Source organism: Nothoprocta perdicaria, unplaced genomic scaffold, assembly GCF_003342845.1.
Source record: "Nothoprocta perdicaria isolate Ctin4 unplaced genomic scaffold, notPer1 scaffold_145, whole genome shotgun sequence".
Lineage (NCBI taxonomy): Eukaryota > Metazoa > Chordata > Aves > Tinamiformes > Tinamidae > Nothoprocta > Nothoprocta perdicaria.
In genome coordinates this window covers 1,378,992-1,398,835 of record NW_020454594.1, presented here as the reverse complement: position 1 = coordinate 1,398,835, position 19,844 = coordinate 1,378,992, and positions in this window count along the sequence as shown.

Here is a 19,844-nt window from a genome sequence, read left to right as displayed (position 1 = left end):
CATCTATCCCACACCTTTGGAGCTTGCCCAGGAGGATGCTGTGAGGGACAGTGTCAAAAGCCTTGCTCAAATCCAGATAGATGACATCTACCGCTCTGCCCACATCTATCCAGCTAGATATTCCTTCATAGAAGGTGATCAGGTTAGTCAAGCAGGATTTCCCCTTGGTGAATCCATGCTGGCTACTCCTGAGCACCTTCTTCTGCTATATTCATGAATATACCCTTTTTTTTTTTCTTTTCTGAGCCAAATATTCCCTCAGATGGGGAATATAATTCCCTCAGAGTACGAAACAAGACGCAAAGTCATGAGTTAGTTTCAATACAAGAAGAATCAAAGCCACTTTACTTTCTCATAATACATATATATATGTGTATATATGCACCATATATATTACTACATTAGCACAGTGCTCTGCCCAGGCTAATAAACCTTGCTCTGCATTACAGGTAATAAACCCACTACTTGGACTGCAGCCAGTCTCACATTGTAACTAACTTTAAATGGGTACCAAAGCAATCTAGCGACAGAACAAACTGAGTAAATATTTGTATGCTTAGCCACTGTTGAATCCATGCAGTTGCAGCTCCATTGCTTTCTGTACCCAGACTAACTAGTTTAAAGCTTATTCAAGTATGTATTAGCTGTTACCACAGGTGAATGTTAATTCTGCACTGGTACAAATCATGAGAGCATAAAACTTTACTCCTTTCACCTCCCCAAAAGCAGAGTTATATATGAGACTGTCTGTCTGAGTATATATATATAGTCTTGCTGTCAGGGCAGGTTAGCAGAGAGTCTTCATTCTTCCACACTAAGTACTAAATCAGGAATCCTTGGTGCAAGGAACAAGGGAGTATCAATATTAATTTCTTATTTCATTGTTTTTAATCAGCTAAAATTATTCGTTAGGGGCAAATTCTGCTCTGGATTATCCTGATGCAATTCATTGACTTCGCAACGGCCAAGTGTAATTGTGTGCAGAATTTAGCTATTAATGTAATTTTAATAAAGATTTCTTCATGTATATTTCATAAATCTATTATTTTGCAGCAGGAGGTTTCTAATCAGAGAGGAGATATCTCTAGAGATTGTTGCTCATTTGGTAAGGTAGGCAATAGGTAATAAATACCACTGCATTAGAAATGTAAGTGAAAGTGCAAATTGTAAGTTGCTTTAAGATGAGAGTAGATTAAATATGGCACATTTRCCTAAGTATCTTTATAATGTAACTTGGCTTTTCATCTTGATCTTTGGTTAAAATGATTTTCTCCAGATTTAACTATTCCTACATGCTAGAACACCTCTGTACAGCTGGAATAAAAAAGACTTTTAAATTAAATGCCTATTGTGCCCACAATCTTCCCTTAGTGATATTTGTGCATGCAAATTCATAACAGGGCTTAAAAACAGAGATGAAGGTCACCTTTTTTGTGTCACAGGCCATTATGTTTCTCCCCTGTAAATCCAGGAACTTTTCTCAAATTAAAACATTTCATTCCCCTTGAGAACTAACTGATAAGTGCTTCAGGCAGAGATTAGCTGAAACAAAGCTACCACGAATGCCCAATGCTTTTGCAGAGCTAGAAAATGAAGAGGTGCAACACTCCCTACAGCAGTAAACAAACTGGCATCCATAACATCCTCCACTGGGGAAAATCCCTTCTTTTCTGAGTGCAAATCCAAGGCAATGGCGAGGATTGAGCTCTGAGGGTTGTTTGTATCACTCCGGGGCATACATCCAATCCACCCAGTGACTGACCCCATCATGGCTGTGGCCATGCCTAGTGATGCTAAAGACAACAAAATGGCAAATACATCTATCCAAGCACGAGCCTGAGGAGAAATCGTTTTTGGTTGTCATCCCTCTCAACACAAAGCACAAATATTAGCGGAATATCCCAGCTTCTCCTCTTAGTGGCCTACGTAGACATGAAAGGACCAGGGAATTTGTGGATTATAGTAACTATTTAGTCTGTTTTTTTCCTCAAGGGCTACATAGAATTTGTTCAGTAATTTTGGTCCAAAGTATGTCTTCAGGAAGTCTTTAATCTTATTTAAATATAATTGCTACAAAGTTATATGTTGTCATTTATGGCTGAATAATATGGCCTTTGGACCCAATGCTCTAGCTGGTGTATATCAGCCAGACTGATCTCTATCAAATTTACGCTGTTAGAACTCTTTTCTGTAGAGAAGTAACTAAATCCAGTCAAAAGTAAATAAATCCAGTGACTGCCTTGCAGTTATTTGGTCAAGATATAGAACAGGATGGATTAGAGCTGTTGCACACTATTATGCAATTATTCAGAGTAACTCCTCGCATTCAACTCTGAAGACTTAGGTTTGTGTACCCTCCCTGTGATTTGTTTACCATGGCTTCTCAGGAGCATATATTTCATCTGAAGGGGTTTCCCTGTTTCCTTAAAGGCAGGAGTGTAAATTCAGGTGTGAAAGAAGCAAGGATAATGGCTTTGATTATTCCTTTTCAACTTAGAGAATGCAATTACTCTTGTGGAGTTTCCGAGGACTGCAGAAATGACCTTGTTTACTGTAATTTGGGATTTCAGACAGGTTCCTCAGCTCAGCAGGTTAGTGTTGCCAAAGGGTTATGAATAAGAGTTACATAAAAAAAMAAGAACATTGTTTAAATACTCACAATTACAAAGTTGAGATGTTAGGTAACTTACAATCCAAGCACTTTTCATCATCCATACCATTTTGAGGTATCATCCAGAAAATCCTGTATTTTTCTGTCCTGGGAAAATGGCAATGAGAATTACATTATAAGATTCTCATACAAATAGAGCAATTAGAAAAACGAAACTTTCATAYTTAGAAAGTGAATGATATGTAATTATTAGAAAAACCTTGAAAAAGAAGGACGTTTGTACTGGATCTAGCAGCACAATTTATCACAATTAGCTTAGCAGAGTAATGTATATCATACCAAATGCCTATTCAATTCCTATTGATAGGAAAAAAAAGTACTCAAATGTGTCATGTACCGCACAGAAAGGGTGGAACCAAACTGTGAAGTGCTGTGAGATATAATGTTCAAGCTACAATACACGATGAGCCAGAATAAAAAGAGATGACAGCAAGCAGACAGCAGACCAAAATATTAAAAAAAGAGAAAAGACATGCTGTCTTTGATCCTGTTTACAAGAGGAAAGCAACAGCACAGTAAAACTTTCATGATTTCACAGAGTCTGCAGATGTAGGAGAGATTGTTTGTCAGAGAGGGCTTGAACCTGAAGTTTGCATGCATCCCTCTATTAACTTCAGCTGGAGTTCAGTGTGTACAGTGCCAGGAAGAGTTTAGAGTCAAGATAACTCAGTATGTGTCTTGAGGACAAGTAACGTGTATACRAAGAAAAATATCATTGATCGGTATCACAGTGCACTGTTCTTTATATTGTATGTGCTTTGGATATCAAGCACATTTCTAATGAAACCTGAGTATTATGCAAGGGTTTACCATCTTCTGAAAGCAGCCACCTCTATGAAAAAGAGTTTTAGGATTGCTAGGGAAGCTATCAAGCCAGTCCTCTCTAAAAGATGGAGAAAGGGAAGCAGTAATCCTGCACACAGAAAGCAAAAAGTGCATATTACAGAGGCATCAGCACTCCTCCTTTCTCCTCAGAGGACAAAAGAGGAAGTCTCTTTCAAAAGCTCGGTAGAATAAGGCAACATAGGCTCTCAAAGCCTCAAAGTCAGAGTCTTTGCAATGCTGAAGAGGTAAGGAAGGAGCAGGGTAGAATCAAGGACAAGGATTAAAATTCACCTTTTCTAACTTACATCAGCTGGAATGACCGCTGTTAAAAAAAAAAAAAAAAAAAAAAAGCAATCATTATACTGGAACCTATGAATAATTGAGTTGTATATAAAGCATATGAGATAAACCTTATATTCTGCTTAACATTTGGTAATATGTCACTGTAATGTTATTTTAATCATTGGGCATCATAGTTGAAGTAAAGGATGGACTAACAAGAAAACGATATATAGAGGTCTAAAAACCACACTCTAGCAGGAAAGATGGAAAGAATCAGGTCCATTTGGTTGTAGGAAATAAGATCAAGGCTCATTGTTCTCAGACAGGTAGAAGTTACCTGCAAAAGGGAAAGTAAATAAATTACTTTTTCTGACCATTAGAGGTAGGGCAAGAGGTTATAAGCTTAAACTGTTAAAACTTTAAAAGGAAGGTTTAGACAAGGCATTGGGAAAACCTGCTTAATATTAAAAATTGGGTAAAGTTAACAGAGGATTTTCAAAATGAATGCATGAAAAGGGAAAAGCTTAACTCTTAACTGGTTCTGCTTTAATGCTAAGAATGGCTGAAATGATCTGTCTAGGTCKTTTGAGGCTAGATTTATGAGTTAAGCTGCTACCTCTGAAGGGAAGTATCACAAGTGTATTTTGCAACAATACTGYAAAGCTTAAAGAGAAAACCCTACCTTCTCTAATTAAAACTACAGAAGCATGAATTGAAGACTTGGCCTAAGTTAAAAAACTACTTACTATAACCTTCAAGGGACATGTTAATAATTATTAACAGCCAATATTTTGGTCACAAKCTCCATTCCAAAAGTGGACAACGCAGAAAATCTCATTCTCCTTGAAATGACTGTGGAGCATTGCTTCATACTCATTCACTGGACAGAGAGCCATGTGTTGACTCTCTCAACAGAATATATTATTSTGGCTTATTAGTTGATTAGCTTTGAAAAACAGTCCTTTGGAGAGAGGACTGCTCTAAAATATTTTCTTTTTTTAGAGGGACTTATTGTTCCAAATTGCTTGCAGCTTTTTTCTCCATATAATGATTATGGATTTAAATATTGGTAAGTCTATATAACTACAATAATGACAATAACTAGAGCAAGGAAAGAAAATGTTAAACTAACAAATAAAGAGGTCAATTACTGAAACAGATGAGAAAACAGAGGGCAAATTCCAATAGCAAGACATATCTGGCACAATTACTGACCAAAGGTAAACTTGCTGAATTTGGATTCTGAATACTAAAGCAGAAACCATGAAAAACAGAGGACACACAAGACAGAAAGAGCACATAAAATAACTGGGGGATATAAGAGGGCAGAAAGGGTGCAGCTGAAAAATATTATGAGACAGAGTGCCCAGGAAGGACAAGTTTACCTGAGGATGAAGAATTAAAATGAGTCACTGCACCTGAGTAATGTTATGCAGCAGCTCTAAAGGCAGGACTGGCCTCTCCTTGTCCAAGCATCTTAATGTTAAATGTGGCAGTTGTATCATGGGTCCCTGAATGCCAAATAAAACAAATCTCTGTGCATCTGCATTTTCTTCAGGCAGAATGACAATTTAATGTTCAACACGCATGTTACTGTTTCCAGTTTCCTGAACACTCCCTGGTCTTGTTTATAGGCAATTTGGGGATACTGCCCTTTTCAGAGTGTCACATGAGGCAGAAAAAAACTTTCTGCTGTTGATAAAACATGTTGAGGCTCGTGCTGTTCAGCGCCGATTGATCCAAATTCAAGTGGTGATGGAGTGGAGATTCATGGACAAAATCATTCAATGGCAGTAAGTGATCACTAAACTAACTGTGGTAGCAGGGTAAAGCAAAGCCCTTTGATTTCTCTTACATTAAAACAAGCAAGGGAGAGAATGACTGAAGGGCTTGAGTATGAAGACAAAACTTGATAGTTTCTATTTATTTTTAACTTCCAATATCTAATGTTTCACAGTTCTCGTGACATTTTCAGACACATGTGACGATTGCACTAAGACCTAAGTCAATAGAAGCAGGCCAATTTACAGCAGCTGAAGAGCTCATTCTTTTAGGAACTACTACTGAGACAAATCATTTTGATTTTTAGTCTTTCCTCTACCAATCAATATTTTTATTGCTTTCTTTGAGACAGGAAACAATCATATAACAACAAAAGTTGATAGGTTTTGTTTTAGATGGTTTTACTTTTTACTGATTGATTTTGATCACAGTGAGATAGCYTCTTTTTACAAAAGAAAATATGAAAAAGAGGTGAAAAAAAATTCTACTTTGGGAGAAAGGAGAGAGGAAAAATTCCTCAATTCACTCTGAATAGGTTTATACTGATTATTTATTCAGCCTTCTCAAGCTGCTTTCTCATCCATGCTACTGTTTAGGAGCAAGGATTTGTATTCCTGAATAATCATATGTTGTTCCTAAAGATTCTCACTTTGCCTTCTGTATCTGTTCTTGATTCATCCTATGTAAAAATTTGTGTTCCAAATCAATTATGTAGAGATATCCATTACTAAAACCATTTTCCACTCTAAAGATAATATAAGCCATCCAGCAGGAACAGAAGCAGAATRGCGTTTTCAGGGAAGTGACTTACGCAAGTTGCCCGATTCATGAATTCCTGGTTTTGCACTGCATATGCCACAAATAAGCAGGGAATAGGATAATCATTACGCTCTGGCTTCATGACTCTAACCTGGTCTTCAATATAGAATTGGTCACCAATATAGAATAATTCTCTCTGTCGAACTTGAGCTTTGAGGAGACTTTCAACCCGTTTCTTGCCCTCAAGGTGGGCAAGACTTCTTTGTCTGAATATTACTCATTTTGCTAGCAACACAGACATCAATACCCATTTCTCAGCATTTGATGAAAGATTTAACTCAACCATCAATTCCACTATTGAATTCTTTGAAAGAGGCACATCTTTGTATTCAGAAGTGTGAAAAGATTTTCCCAAGTATTGCTCCATTACTTTTGTAACTTGTGGCAGGAAAAGATTAGTGTAAGAGAACAGATTGCTCTCTAGTTGGCGTCTTCTCCAACATTTATAATGGTTAGCTAAACTAGCTTTACCTACACAGTCCCAGGTCCAGTCAAATTGGTTTAGTATTTTGTTCAGTAAAATAATTGTAAGCAAAATGAGTTGGGCCAGTTTCTGGTATTCTTTCTTATTGCTTCAATTTACTAGTTTAATTCAAAAATGTGAAAGCTCTTGACACTTTCATATATTTTGCAACAACTTTTCAAACTCTAGAATATACCAGTGACTGAATTCTAGAGAAAAGCTTCCAGGCAGAAGCATACAAATAGAACTAGCAGAAAGAGAGGAAGGTAGCACAAGAAAAATCACAATAAAAGAGCGCTCAGAACAATCTTGTGTTGAATCAAATGCAGGTTCTTAGTTCTGATATGAACTCATTTTATTTTCCTGAGTATCCCTCTCCTTCATTTCTAACTGTAAAATTGCAATCTGCCAGGACAAGCTATTGTTTCCAGAAAGCCAGTAACTTTTATTGGTGTTTTATAAGTGTTTACATACCTTCCCATTAAAGAAAGGAAAATTATGCTTGAGAATGATTGAGAAAACTTAAGTGTAACAAAAATTCTGTTGTTTCATATATATTTATTAAGAAATATTTCATCTGCTGAGATATTGTTGAGACAACCTTAGCCCTACACCAGTTTGAAGTCCCCAGTGTGTATACATTTTGTAAGGACAGTGCTATTGACACAGAATCATCATTCTCTTTCATAATCATATTTTCATGCCACATGTCATTCCCACCTGTGGCTTCTTAGTCATTAATAATGTTACAATGTGAATTCAAATCAAATTGCGTATGTATTTTCTTCATTTGTTTCCTTATGGGAAACATTTTAATTTCCCATGGCCTTTCTATTGCAGCTGCGTGTCCTGATTATTTCTTCTGTTTAAAATTGATTAAAGTGCTTCTTGGSCCAAATATCAGAACAAGTATAGGTAAACTTTTGTGTCCCAGTATCCAAAATCCACATGCTATATCATTTTATTAAAAGATGGATAAATCCATGAAATGTCCAGTAATATTAAGAGAAATAAATTAATTAATTTGGGGGGAGGGTGGAAACAACAAAGTAAACAGCTGTACTGGATATTTTGAAGATTACAGCAACTGTAGCACTGAAAAACTTCTCTGATAAACAGTATTGTCTTTTAAGGACATACCTATATATATCATTCCCTTTCTGCTTGTGTCTGTGAACTAGATGAAAGCATTCAAGGTAGAATTTTCTCATTAACATACAACTAAATGTATTTTGAAAGGATTTTTTAATACATGTATAACAACTTGTCTGTTACTTTAAACTTCTGTTTTGTTGCAGGAAAACACAAAACCATCAAGCTGCTGCTGCACAGACCTGGGAATGGGGTGGTATAATCAGATCTGTCATGGGCTTCCCATTTATATTACCTCAGATCTATGAATCTTTCTAGGGCTCAGTTCAATCTTCTGTAAAATGGGAACAACAGCTCATGCATACTTTGCAGGGAGACTGTGAGGTCTTCTCTTCAAAGTTCTTTGGGAATCTGACACAAAGTACTAAAAAAATGCTAACTATTGCTTTTTGCTTTTACACATCTCTTCTTATATACTTCAAAGAGGTCTGAAGATGTACCTCCATTACAGCATAATGGCCTGTATCTTGTTTTTTCCTCCTGTAGCTGGGAGCTATGTTTTAAATTAGGTTCAAAACAGTGAGGAAAAAAAACATCTTCCTTGGCCTTCCTGAATAGCCTTTATCTGCTTTCTCACCTTGACACAGTTTCCATATGTGAAGTTTCAGCTCAAGGGAAAAATATATCTGCACAGCTCTTGTAAACCAGTGAACTATCATGAGATGATAATGAGATGAAATCCCTACATTTGGGAGGTCTCATGTATTGAATTTAAGTGAATAATCAGAAAGGACTTGTGTAATACATTAGGCTGACCTTTGATAAGAGAATAAACAAATATCTTGCAAATTTAGTTACATAGCACTTGATCCTGCAGTCCTCTCCCAGAAGTTTTTCTGCCTTCAGAGCAGAACTGTCTATTCACTTTTAATTAAAACATGGTCACTTCTCCATTTAACTAGGCTACTATATTGTGGTCACTCTAGGGTGCTGAAAAAAAATACTGTCATTTGCTGTGTATAATACCTGTTCCCATCACGTGCTTCCTATTTTCCCCTTCCCCTCTATGTCCCATTATCCCTTTCTCTTCTATGAGAATAACAATGATTTGAAATTTGACTGAGACTGACCTTTCTTTTATATTAAAAGATACTCCTTCCACCAAAGAATGGCTTCCTGATCTGGTGAAAACTTCAGGCATGGTAATAGTTGGTGAATGTAGATCATTGCAGATGCCAGGTGAATTGTGCATCCTCATGAGAGGTCAGGTCCTCTCAATTTCAGTCAGCTCTCCCACCTCTCTAAATGAATGACAAGCATACTGCTCTACATTCAGACAATGATTTTGAGCATCATGCAGTTTGATAATTGGGGCTTGCAAAGAATTCAGTGTGTAGCTAAGCTCTCTGTAGCAAAATTAATGAACAATGGCCTTGTCCTGAAAATACTCACTGTGTATTTCTTGATCACTTTTCAGTGATCTCTGCTGGTGCATGTACTCTGTTCAGCATCCTTARAAGTGTCTGTTCTGCCCAGAGACCTGATGGATCTGAATTTTAGTTTGGTAGCTCTAGACTCCAATACATGTACATGGAGACAGCAACACACTCRTAATGCAGTTTTTCTCAGTAGAGTTCACTCATCATAAATGATCACCATCACTTAAGAGCATTGTTTTGTTTATGGATAAATAGAAAAACTCTTTGGGACAACAAGATCAATTATTTTAAAGTAAAGCTTTTTTTTTTGAGTTGCAACCACATTTTTACTGTAAATGGACTTAAAGATAATTGCTTAATTCCTGTGTCTTCGTTCCTCCCAATAGTAGTACAAAGGGGAKAGTAATATTGTTTTATTTGACTGGAATTCTGTGAATAAAATTTATTATTCTGTTGAAAACCTCCGCTATCAGAGATGTGGAGGATCAGAGATGTTGTGGAAACACTCTCAAAAACTACTTGCATTTGTATTTAGAACTGACTATCTGAGTAAAGTTTAATATATTCATAACAGATGGATGGCTTTGCACATAGGTTAACAGAGTTGCAATTAAGGCAAAAATCAGAAATTTTGAATACTTAAAAATAAGTGTTGCTCCTACTCAGGCAATCGGTAACACTGAGCTTAAGAAACATTGCCCACATTTTCAGAAACTGCCTCTCTCCCCACATTTTAACAGCATTTGCTGGCCCAGAGGAGAAAGAACACTAATAAGACTCAATCTTGAGGCATTTTCATTGAGCTGTGTGGAATCATTAGCTTATCAGTGTCCTATCACAAGTTTTAAACATATCCTGGCAAGGAGAAGCCCTTCYCCACATGGTTTCAGAGGTCCTTTCACTTGATGATGAAGCTAAAGATTCTATCATCTGGCTATCTGGAAGGTGTATGCTTACTTTTTTTTCTTTAACAAGTGTAAAGAGAGTATCAATATTCTCCAGCAATCTTCATCACATGACTTTTCAGAGGAAGAAGAACAAAAGGTAGAACAAAAAGTGCAGGTTGTCAAAGATGCTGTCATTTGGAACATATTTCTCCTGAGCTGTATCTGAAAGGGGAGATAAAAGATAGTAAAATATTTTATGTGTGTTTGAGATGAGCTCAATGTGATTTCTGTTGTTTCCCTGCTAAAACATATCACTGRCTAAAGCAACATAAAGCTCAAAATAATGTCTTTGAAAATAGTTAGACAAACACTACTTAGAGGCTTAGTTCTTCGGTTGTTTTTTAACTTTGCTTTAGCCTGTCATAGTGTAAACTCTCTGTCTGCCACTTGTAGGCTCTGCCTCTGCCCCCCTGTCATCTACAAGGGCTCAGACAGCTSTTGCGAGTTCTCCTCTCCTTTAGTTCTTCTCCTATAAATAGCAATGTGAGGCGCAATGAATGGCCACAAATGCCACTGTAACAGAAGGCAGTAATGCAGGAGGACTGGATGACTTACGGAAAAAAAGAAGAAGTCTGTCATCTTAGAAACCCATCGTTACCGTGTGTCAGTGCTTCGGATGAGTGCCTGCACTGCAGGCAGTGCTGCAGACAACTCTGGTTTCACCTGGGCTGGATGCAAGCCGCCTCATATTTGGATGCTGTGTTTACGTCTCATCCTTGCCCAGCAGCTGAAGGCAGTCGGCAGCCTGATCTGCGCACTGAGCTTTGACGTTGTAATAGTCACAGCGCCCGAGAGGAAGGTTTGGTATCCACTGACAGAGGCATTGGTAGTTACAAGCTGTTGCATCTGTGTTTTATGTCTGCAGTCTGCTTTAATTTGTGTCTTATACCACATCAAGCCTGCAGATATTGCCTCACAGTTAAGGACAGCATTTTGCAAACAGGAAGGGGCAAATTCACTTCCAAACATTGATTCTCTTTTCAATCACAAGAAGCGAGATAGCAGGGATCCTCCAGGAGTTTATACTCGTAGTCCCCAGGCATGGCAACATGCAGATAATAAAAGTCCTATTCACCTCCCTAACTGGAAACGTGGAGGCTAAGCTAGTTGTTTAGCATCCACTTGTAGTCAGCAAAGAAAGGAAAACACTGAAGAGGCTGATTGATCCAGTGCTAAAGAAGGAATCTCAGGCAAGCAGCATGAACTGCCCTCTGGAGCTTAGTGCCTTCTATTTATTATAAAGGTAGCCTGGAAAACCGGTTTAGACTAGACATKGGAGTTGGAGGCAGCTTAAGTGAGATGAGCTGCCTTCCATCCCTAGTTGAAAACAAACTATATCAGAATTCATTTCTCTGTGTCTATAGCAGGCTTTCTGCTGTGCAGAAACATCAGGCAAAATCCTGGCTTAAGCCCATGGCAACACTCTAACTGGACTAGGATTTCTGCTGTCATACCTGCTTTTGATTCCCACAGTAGCTGAACCATACAGGATAGCCTCGCAAAACCACCATCTGAGAAAGGTTGCTGTAAAACCCTGCCTAAATAGTTTACAGTGTAAGAAAAGTGCATTAGGAGAGGTGCAAAGACTGTATTCCAAAGCTTTTAGCAACTTTGCCATTCTTTCATAAAATGTATACTGATTTTTTTCATACCATGCAGCAATACCTTGACAGTGGTCCTTTTTTTTTTTTTTTCAGCAGATACCATAAGAAAAAAACATTTACCAAAAACCCGAAGACCAAACAGACTATAGCAAAAATGGGGAAGCTCTTGGACAATTCCCAAATACTGGGTTGTGACTCAGTTACCCTGTGGTCTACCAGAGAAAAAGCTATTGTACAGAATGAATACAGAAATTGTGAAACCAGGAAGAAAGCAAAGAAATAATTTCAGACCATATACCGGTTAATAGACAGAAAATGGGAGTTTTACAAAAGCAGGAAGAAGAGACAACAGAGGAGTTCAGAGATAGGATATGACTTTGCACAGAAAGGTTTGGAGATTCCTAGGTGCATAGGGCAGCCAGACAGAAGCTACAGCCCTAACCACAGTCGCTGGGGCTGACAGCTAACAGGAAGCCTATTAGCATCCCTGCGGCATCTGGCAGCAATCCAAGTGACACTGACATGCAAATAGACCTTTATTGTTTTTAAATCCTCTTTTCTTTCTGTTGCCTTCCTTCCCTTACATTTCAGATAAATAATGATTTCTTCTAAGGAAGTCCGCTTCTCATTACTGTCACTCAGAAGTTGTACCCAAAGAAGAGCCCCAGGCATCTCAACATCCCTGGTGGGAAAACGTCTGCAGGAGAAAGTGATGAACAGCCACGTCCCCACCGTGCGGTAGCCAGGCTAATTGGTGGCCACTTGGGAGATGTTCAGGAGTGTATTTGACAAAAGAGAAGGACTTGAAACTTGTCACCCGGAGACTTGAGCAGAGTCTATATCTACCTAACTMCATTGCAAAGAAAGGGGAAGGGAAATTTGCCTGTGATCAAAGTTACAGGATGTGCAGCCACTCTGATCCCAACTCTGTGCAATAATCATTGCAGGGCACCAGCAGACCTCACCAGGCCATGCCAATGGCAATCTGACAATGCTTGCTTTTGCTGCCTGTACTGATTTATTAACTTCCACTGTCATAGACTAGATTATCCTTTGGTCATCCTAGCAGAAGCCCTGCTGCCACTCACTTGCCCTGGTATCAYTGTGAGAGCTGCATTTCGGTTGTTGATGGGATGGATGCACACATTCAAAGTGCCACCAGAGATCCTCCAGTTAGCTGGGCTAACTGTTCATTAGCTGGGCTAAGTGTTCATTAGCTGGGCTCCTGCACATAGCTTTTGTTCTCCTTGGAGCTCGAGCAAGAGTTTGMATATACACTTAATATGTTATGCAGGGCATATCTCAGAGGTAAAGGCATGAAATTTTCTGTTAACTCTGCAAAGGAATTTCTATACGTATATATACATGTGCTGGAAGTACAAAAAAAAAGTTAATTTTGTCACCATATGTCACCATAATGTCACCATATGTAGGTAAGAACATTTCATTTTTTGTTAGTGCTTATATCGCTCACCATTTTCTATTTGTCTCTGCCCTCTCTCCATTCAAGGCACCTGAGCACCCATAGAACAYTAGAGGCAATCTTCAAAATAGCCTAGCAAAGTGAAAAAATTATCAACCCTGTTTTGTTATTCCAGAGATGAAGTCACATATGGGTTACCCGTAGTTACTGAGACAATCTAGAGGATATCTGTGGTTTGTAAGTCAGTCCTTATTTCCCCCAAGGCTACGCCTAGATGGCCAAAAGTAGCCCTTCTGTAGAAAGGCTGTTAGGCACAATACACAACTTGAGCTTCACTGAAATTTGAGCCCAAACCACAACCAGTAGCATGTTTTACTGCAAATAAAAGCAAAATATTTTTATTGTTGACTCTGCTTTGCGAACCACATGCATTCAGAAGTCCTGAATTATCTCTGCTACTGTTTCTGAGGAATAAAACTAGTCAAACACCCTGAAATTTTTAAGAGTCTCATAAATGTTGGCTTCTTTTTATTGAACTCCAAGTTTCTGAGACTGTAGAGTGCACTCAGGTCAAGTTATCAAGGATTTCTGAGCTACCATGTGAACTATAAACTTATGCTTTTAAAAATGAAATATGAGATATGCCCCCAGAATATGGGACTTCAAGGAAAAACAAGTATCATGAGACTACTTTAAATAGCAGGAGCTGACAACATTGTGACCCAGAAGTGACATGGAAGAATCAGCACTATTTCTAGGTGCAGCGTGACACAAGTTGTTAACTTTTGAAATGCCTCCCAGTATGATCTGGGGCTAAATTAATTGCTGACATAAGCCAAAAAAATCAAAAGGATTTCACCTGCTTACTCCATAAGAAAGTTTGGCCCTGGGTGTCTTTTCTCTKTCCATCTGAGTGCAACACATGCATAATTATTTTTTGTACTGTTGGCAACTGTGATGTGATGCCACGGTAATGCTTACAGGAACATTGTCTATTAAATTTTAGCAAATGGTAGTGCCACAAAAAATAACCTTTCATATATGGAGGCTTCAGAAGGAACATATAAGGAATAATGCACATAATTCTCAAAAAAGTTTAAAGATTGTCTCACTTTAGACTTAAACCAATAATAGAAAAAAAAAGTGGCTTAACTATGTGGAATTATTTATCAGGGTATTCTTATTCCTAATCTATAGTGTATATGCACATTTTTTTTTACATTTCTCTAGAAATAATTAGATGTACTTGGATTCCAAATGAAAAATATCAGGTTATATATAAGGTAGTTTAAAAAATACTCCCAGTGAGATGCCTATGAATCTTTCTGAAATCCAGTTGTCAATGGGGGCTTTTCCTCTCAATTTCCTATTCTACTGAGGTTTTGCTCTTTCTTCCYCTGAGAAATTTAACTTCTCACAGAAAGGAACAAAGAGTTTTGAAGGTGGAAAAAATGTAAAGTCAACATAAGCGTTTTCTGTACAGATGAAATGCATATGCAGCTGAGTTTACAGAAGGATATAATAATATGAAGACCTACAGAGATCAAAAGTAATAATAAAGAGGAGTCTGTGATGGCTTGCAAGGATGGCGAATCTAGGAGAATCTTTACATTTTGTTTGTTGACATCTTGTGGATTGAGCTATGCCAGAGGGATATAAATCAATGAAGATGTTGCTGCAGTGTTTGAGTCCATTATTAATAGAGCCCAGTATATTTTTATAAGAATGAAGGAAAAAAGTGAAAAACATAATTCATTTTTTAAGTTCTTGGAAACAAGAACCATTCCCCTCTGTACACATATATATAGTTTATATAATCTGAATGTTCTACAAATTTGTCTGGCCCTATTCAGGCAAGGTAAATAAATATCATAAATTATGACTAATGAAAATAAAGAAGCCCTATTACAATGCCAACTATAACTAGAATGTATAACTATAGCTGTAATTTCCCTACAGAATACAGTTCCCTTCCCTGGGGATTCCCATGCACTTGTATTCTCAGTCTACGCACTCCAGTCCTAGGCTGAGATAGAAAAAAGGGATAAGGTATGTAATGTTATGGTTGAGGAAAATACTCAATACTCCAACAGTAAATGCTGCTACAGGGAAGATGTGAGCTGGGGTCTAGAGACCAAAAAAGAAAGTCTACTCAACGCTTGCAAAAGGAAAGTATAAAATATTCCTGGACTAAGATACTCAGTTGCTATATTTCTGGGGGAATTTTCACTGATATATGTACAGAAGAAAATGTCTGAATCATTTAGAAGGCAACATTGTGATTCAGGAAGTAACTATCAAAGACAGAGATAAAAAATTTTCAGTCTACAGTAGTGTTTGCAGATTGAGAAAGAAAAAGCAAAGAGAGAGAGAGAGGAATGTGAAAATAGTAACTACTGGATATTTGTATCCAACAGAGTAAAGAATGAGTTCCTGTAATAAAGCAGTGTAAAGGTTTTCAATTCTGGAAAAGTGCGCTTGGAGGATTTAAGTAAACAAGAGTTCAATCCTAAAAGAARAACTTTAATAGAAATCAAGGAGCACCTGGCACGTAGAAGGCTTGCAAAACCAAGATGCTATCAGTAAAAAAATGGTGGAGTATAAAATCCACAATCTCCAATTCCACTGTGATTGAGGTCCTAGACTTACAAGGAAAAAAAAAAAAAAAANAAAAAAAAAAAGGCAGGAACACAGAATAAACTGCCAAAAGGCCAATCAATTATAGGAAGTTAAAAATATATATTACTTTAGAGATATGAAAGCAGACCAACATAATAAATATAGAGTCATTTAGTCAGATAATTGTGTAGAGCAAGCAAACTGGGGAAGCAAAATAGCAGAATTGATTAGAAAAATAAAAAAGACCTTTAAAAATATTGGGGAAGAGAGAAGACATACTGCAGAGACAGAAGACCCACAGATACAGAAGTGAAAGCAATAAAAAGATATCTAGAAATGCTCAAGATAGTAAGTTTTAACTTTTATGTGTCTTTAGAAAAAAAAAATATCATTTCAATTACTAAATTACAGGCAAAACTTTCTGAGCACCATTGCATTATATAAAAGAGTGATGAGGTCCCAGCAGTTCTCATAATATTAGGAAGGTTTCAGACAGACTGGTAGGGAAAAATATGGATATTTGTTACTTGTGTGAAGAAGCACAGGAATAGGCATGTGGAATATAGGGCTCCATACTGCCTGCTTCATCAGTTGTTGTTAAAAAGTCGTGGCTCTTAAATTTAGGGATACTGCAGTTGTTTAAAACAACTGTGTTCTTCTCCCTGTGTAGCTACATGGTTAAAGGCTTCCCTTATGTTGAAGGAAAGCAAATTTCTCACTCAGACCATTATGACCAATCTTCATAAACAAAGCTGCGCAGAATGTGGAGGAACTAAGTCAAAACAGAAAAAAAACATGTTTTCCCTTCAAGGGTGTCCTTGAAAACATACCTAAATGTATTTTTCTCTACCGAATGGTTTATTTTTGGGATAGATTTGTTTTAAGTTTACAGCACGGACAAGATAGTCACATGCTGACAGAGCTGCTTATGGTATTTCTTGGTTTATCACAGGTTTACCACTGCTATGAACCTGAGACAGTAGCTTTGCTGACTCTAAAAAGCCCAAGCAAGCACAGTGTGTTAGGTATGACAAGCAAACCTCAGTTATAAAAAGTTGGGGACCACAGCTCTGGTGAGTATTTATTCCCTAGAACTTGTCCAAGGATGGACGCATAAGCAATCCTACTGTGCAGCTAGGAAAAAAAATATTCTAGGAAAGTAGCATAAGACCTCGGTGAAAATAACTCACCAAGTAAAAGTATTCCAAAATCGAATCTAATAACATGGTGTAGAAAAATCTATTCTACCAGTCTGGAATTCAAAGTATCACAAAGGTGCAAGCAACATTAAACAAGACAAGCAAAATGTAATCCAGAGCACTTGTAACAAAAGCAGAGAATAAGGAATGGGAGAATAAAAGTGTGAAGGCAGCCTAATGCTTCCACAATTAATAGATCTACTTAAAAAAAAAATCAATTCAGTGCAAAGTTAGAAAGATGTCAGGAAGGAGCAATTATTCATGGCTAATTACTTTTTAGAGGATGATGACAATGGGTTAGTTTTCTCTGGTATTGATGAAGAAAAACCTCTGGGGAAATCATTTGCAAAGGTTACCAAGGATATGAATTATTCTCTGGTATGTATGAAGTACAAGAATATGAAAGAATGAGTAAAATACTGGTGTAGTGAAGGTCATCAAGACAACTCAGCTAATAGCATAAATTACCACTTTAGAGATTCAAACATGCCATCAATATGTCTAATAATGAATGATCTCCTGGAAGGAATGATTTGTTATGAACTATTCAGATACTCACCAGAAAGAAGACTTTAAAATAATTTGCTTCAAGAGAATATAGCAAAAGGCAAAAATACAGAAACCATTCTGTAGTTGTCCCTGTGAGTGAAACAGCAAGAAAACCTCTTCATGCAGGACTGTACCCAGGTCAGTTCTCTTCCAGTAACATAGAAGCTCCTTTCATTTCCTCCTCCCTTTCCAGCATAGTTTTCAATGCCATGGTCCATTTTATGCTTTCTGTTATCCATACTTGTGGCTTCATTATTAGCTTCTCCTTCAATATACTCATTCATAACCATCTTGCCTGTATTAATTTCTCAGATTGCTCCTGTACACTAYGAACAGCTTTTTCTCTCGGAAAATTAGCTTGTCTCACAGCCCCTTTATCCCAGTGGGCTCTCCATCCTAATTTGCTCACAGCACATACGAGTTGCTCACATCCCTGCTCGAAGTGCCCTATAACATTTGAAAATCTGATTATAAAGTCCACAGTACTCATTATAAAATACTTCTTCTCTTACCTCTTTCATGCCTTTAAACTGACACACAACCAACCTCTGCCATTTAGCCCATGCGTTATACTGCTCTGTCCCCATTTCTGCTGAGGTCTTTGTTCATGTTCATTCATCTGTCTACCTCCCATCTTTACTACTTAAGGTAGCCACACATACAGCTGTCATATTTATAGATCACCTTCACAAGTAGTTGAGAGGTTAGATATTAGCCATCAGTTCCCACACAACTCCCTGTCTTGTTAYACAATATAGTCACAATTCCTAGATTGTGAAAATTCTTACAAATATACATGAAGGCTGCACAGATTCATAGACTACAAGATGCTACCAAATTGCCCACAATCCTGCCAACAGACAAAAGAAAACTTAGAAAACTTTTTTTTTTCAACTCAACACAGATCTAATTAAAACATCAAATTTATTATCAACTGCTCAGGTTTCTGTGTAAGTAGGTAAAATCTCCTTCCTGTATTTAAAAAAAAAAAAAGGAAAGAAAAAGAGTGTGCATGTGATACATTTCCAATTGAAGGGATTAATATTCAAATTATAAGGTACTAAAATAAACAAAAGGCCTAGCCTGTCACTTTCATACGTTTTGATGTTCGGTGCTATTTATCTTGCAATAAGCAACTTAGCTCCAGACATGACTTGAATATGCCATCTATTCTTTTCAACTTCTTTGCTACAAGAGAGGTCTCATCCTTCCTATGGTAACAACAACAAAAACAAATAAAAACGAAGAAGACGAGTCTGTGAGGAAGAAACAGGACAATAATACAATAATAGTACCAGGAAACRGAGCCTGACCCTTTGAAAGCTGTCACTGCAGATAAGTCTGAGTGCAAGGAGACTGCAAATGACTGACAGTGAAAAGAAAGTGTTTCATGAACAGCTTACCTAACTTGTCAGCTAATAAAATCAGTAGAGTTAACCTGACATAAAAGTAACAGGAGCAGAAGCAGACTTTCACCGCAGAGGTAAAACTGTTCTTGAACTGATGAAAGCTGATACATACCTCATCATCTATAACCATGACATCCTTATGGTTAAGCCAGATTCAAAGGGCTGGAAAGTTATAATGCAGGCTGGAAAGTTATAAAGCAAGTATTTTCTCTGCAAATGATCAGAATCAAAAAACAATCAGTGACCAGACTGCTGTCCAAGTGCAATTTTGAGCATGAAAACCTTGTTGGCGATGGAGATCAGAGGCATTTCTCCACATCTTGACTATAAAGAGATCGTTTGTTCCTGAGCAAAAAATACTGAAATTATGTGGAGGAATCAGGATTGCAGATCACTCATCATTTAAATTCTTTTGAAGGCATCTAGCATATTATATCGTGAACACATAAAGAATTGGTATGAGAAGAAATGAGAAGGAGAAGGAGAAGAAGGAGAAGAAGGAGAAGAAGGAGAAGGAGGAGAAGGAGGAGAAGAAGGGAAAAGGGAAAAAGGAAAAAGGAAAAGAGAAGGAGAAGGAGAAGGAGGAGGAGGAGGAGGAGGAGGAGAGAGGAAGTGAAAGAAGAAGAAAAAGGAAAAGGAAAAGGAAAAGGAAAAGGAAAAGGAAAAGGAAAAGGAAAAGGAAAAGGAAAAGGAAAAGGAAAAGGAAAAGGAAAAGGAAAAG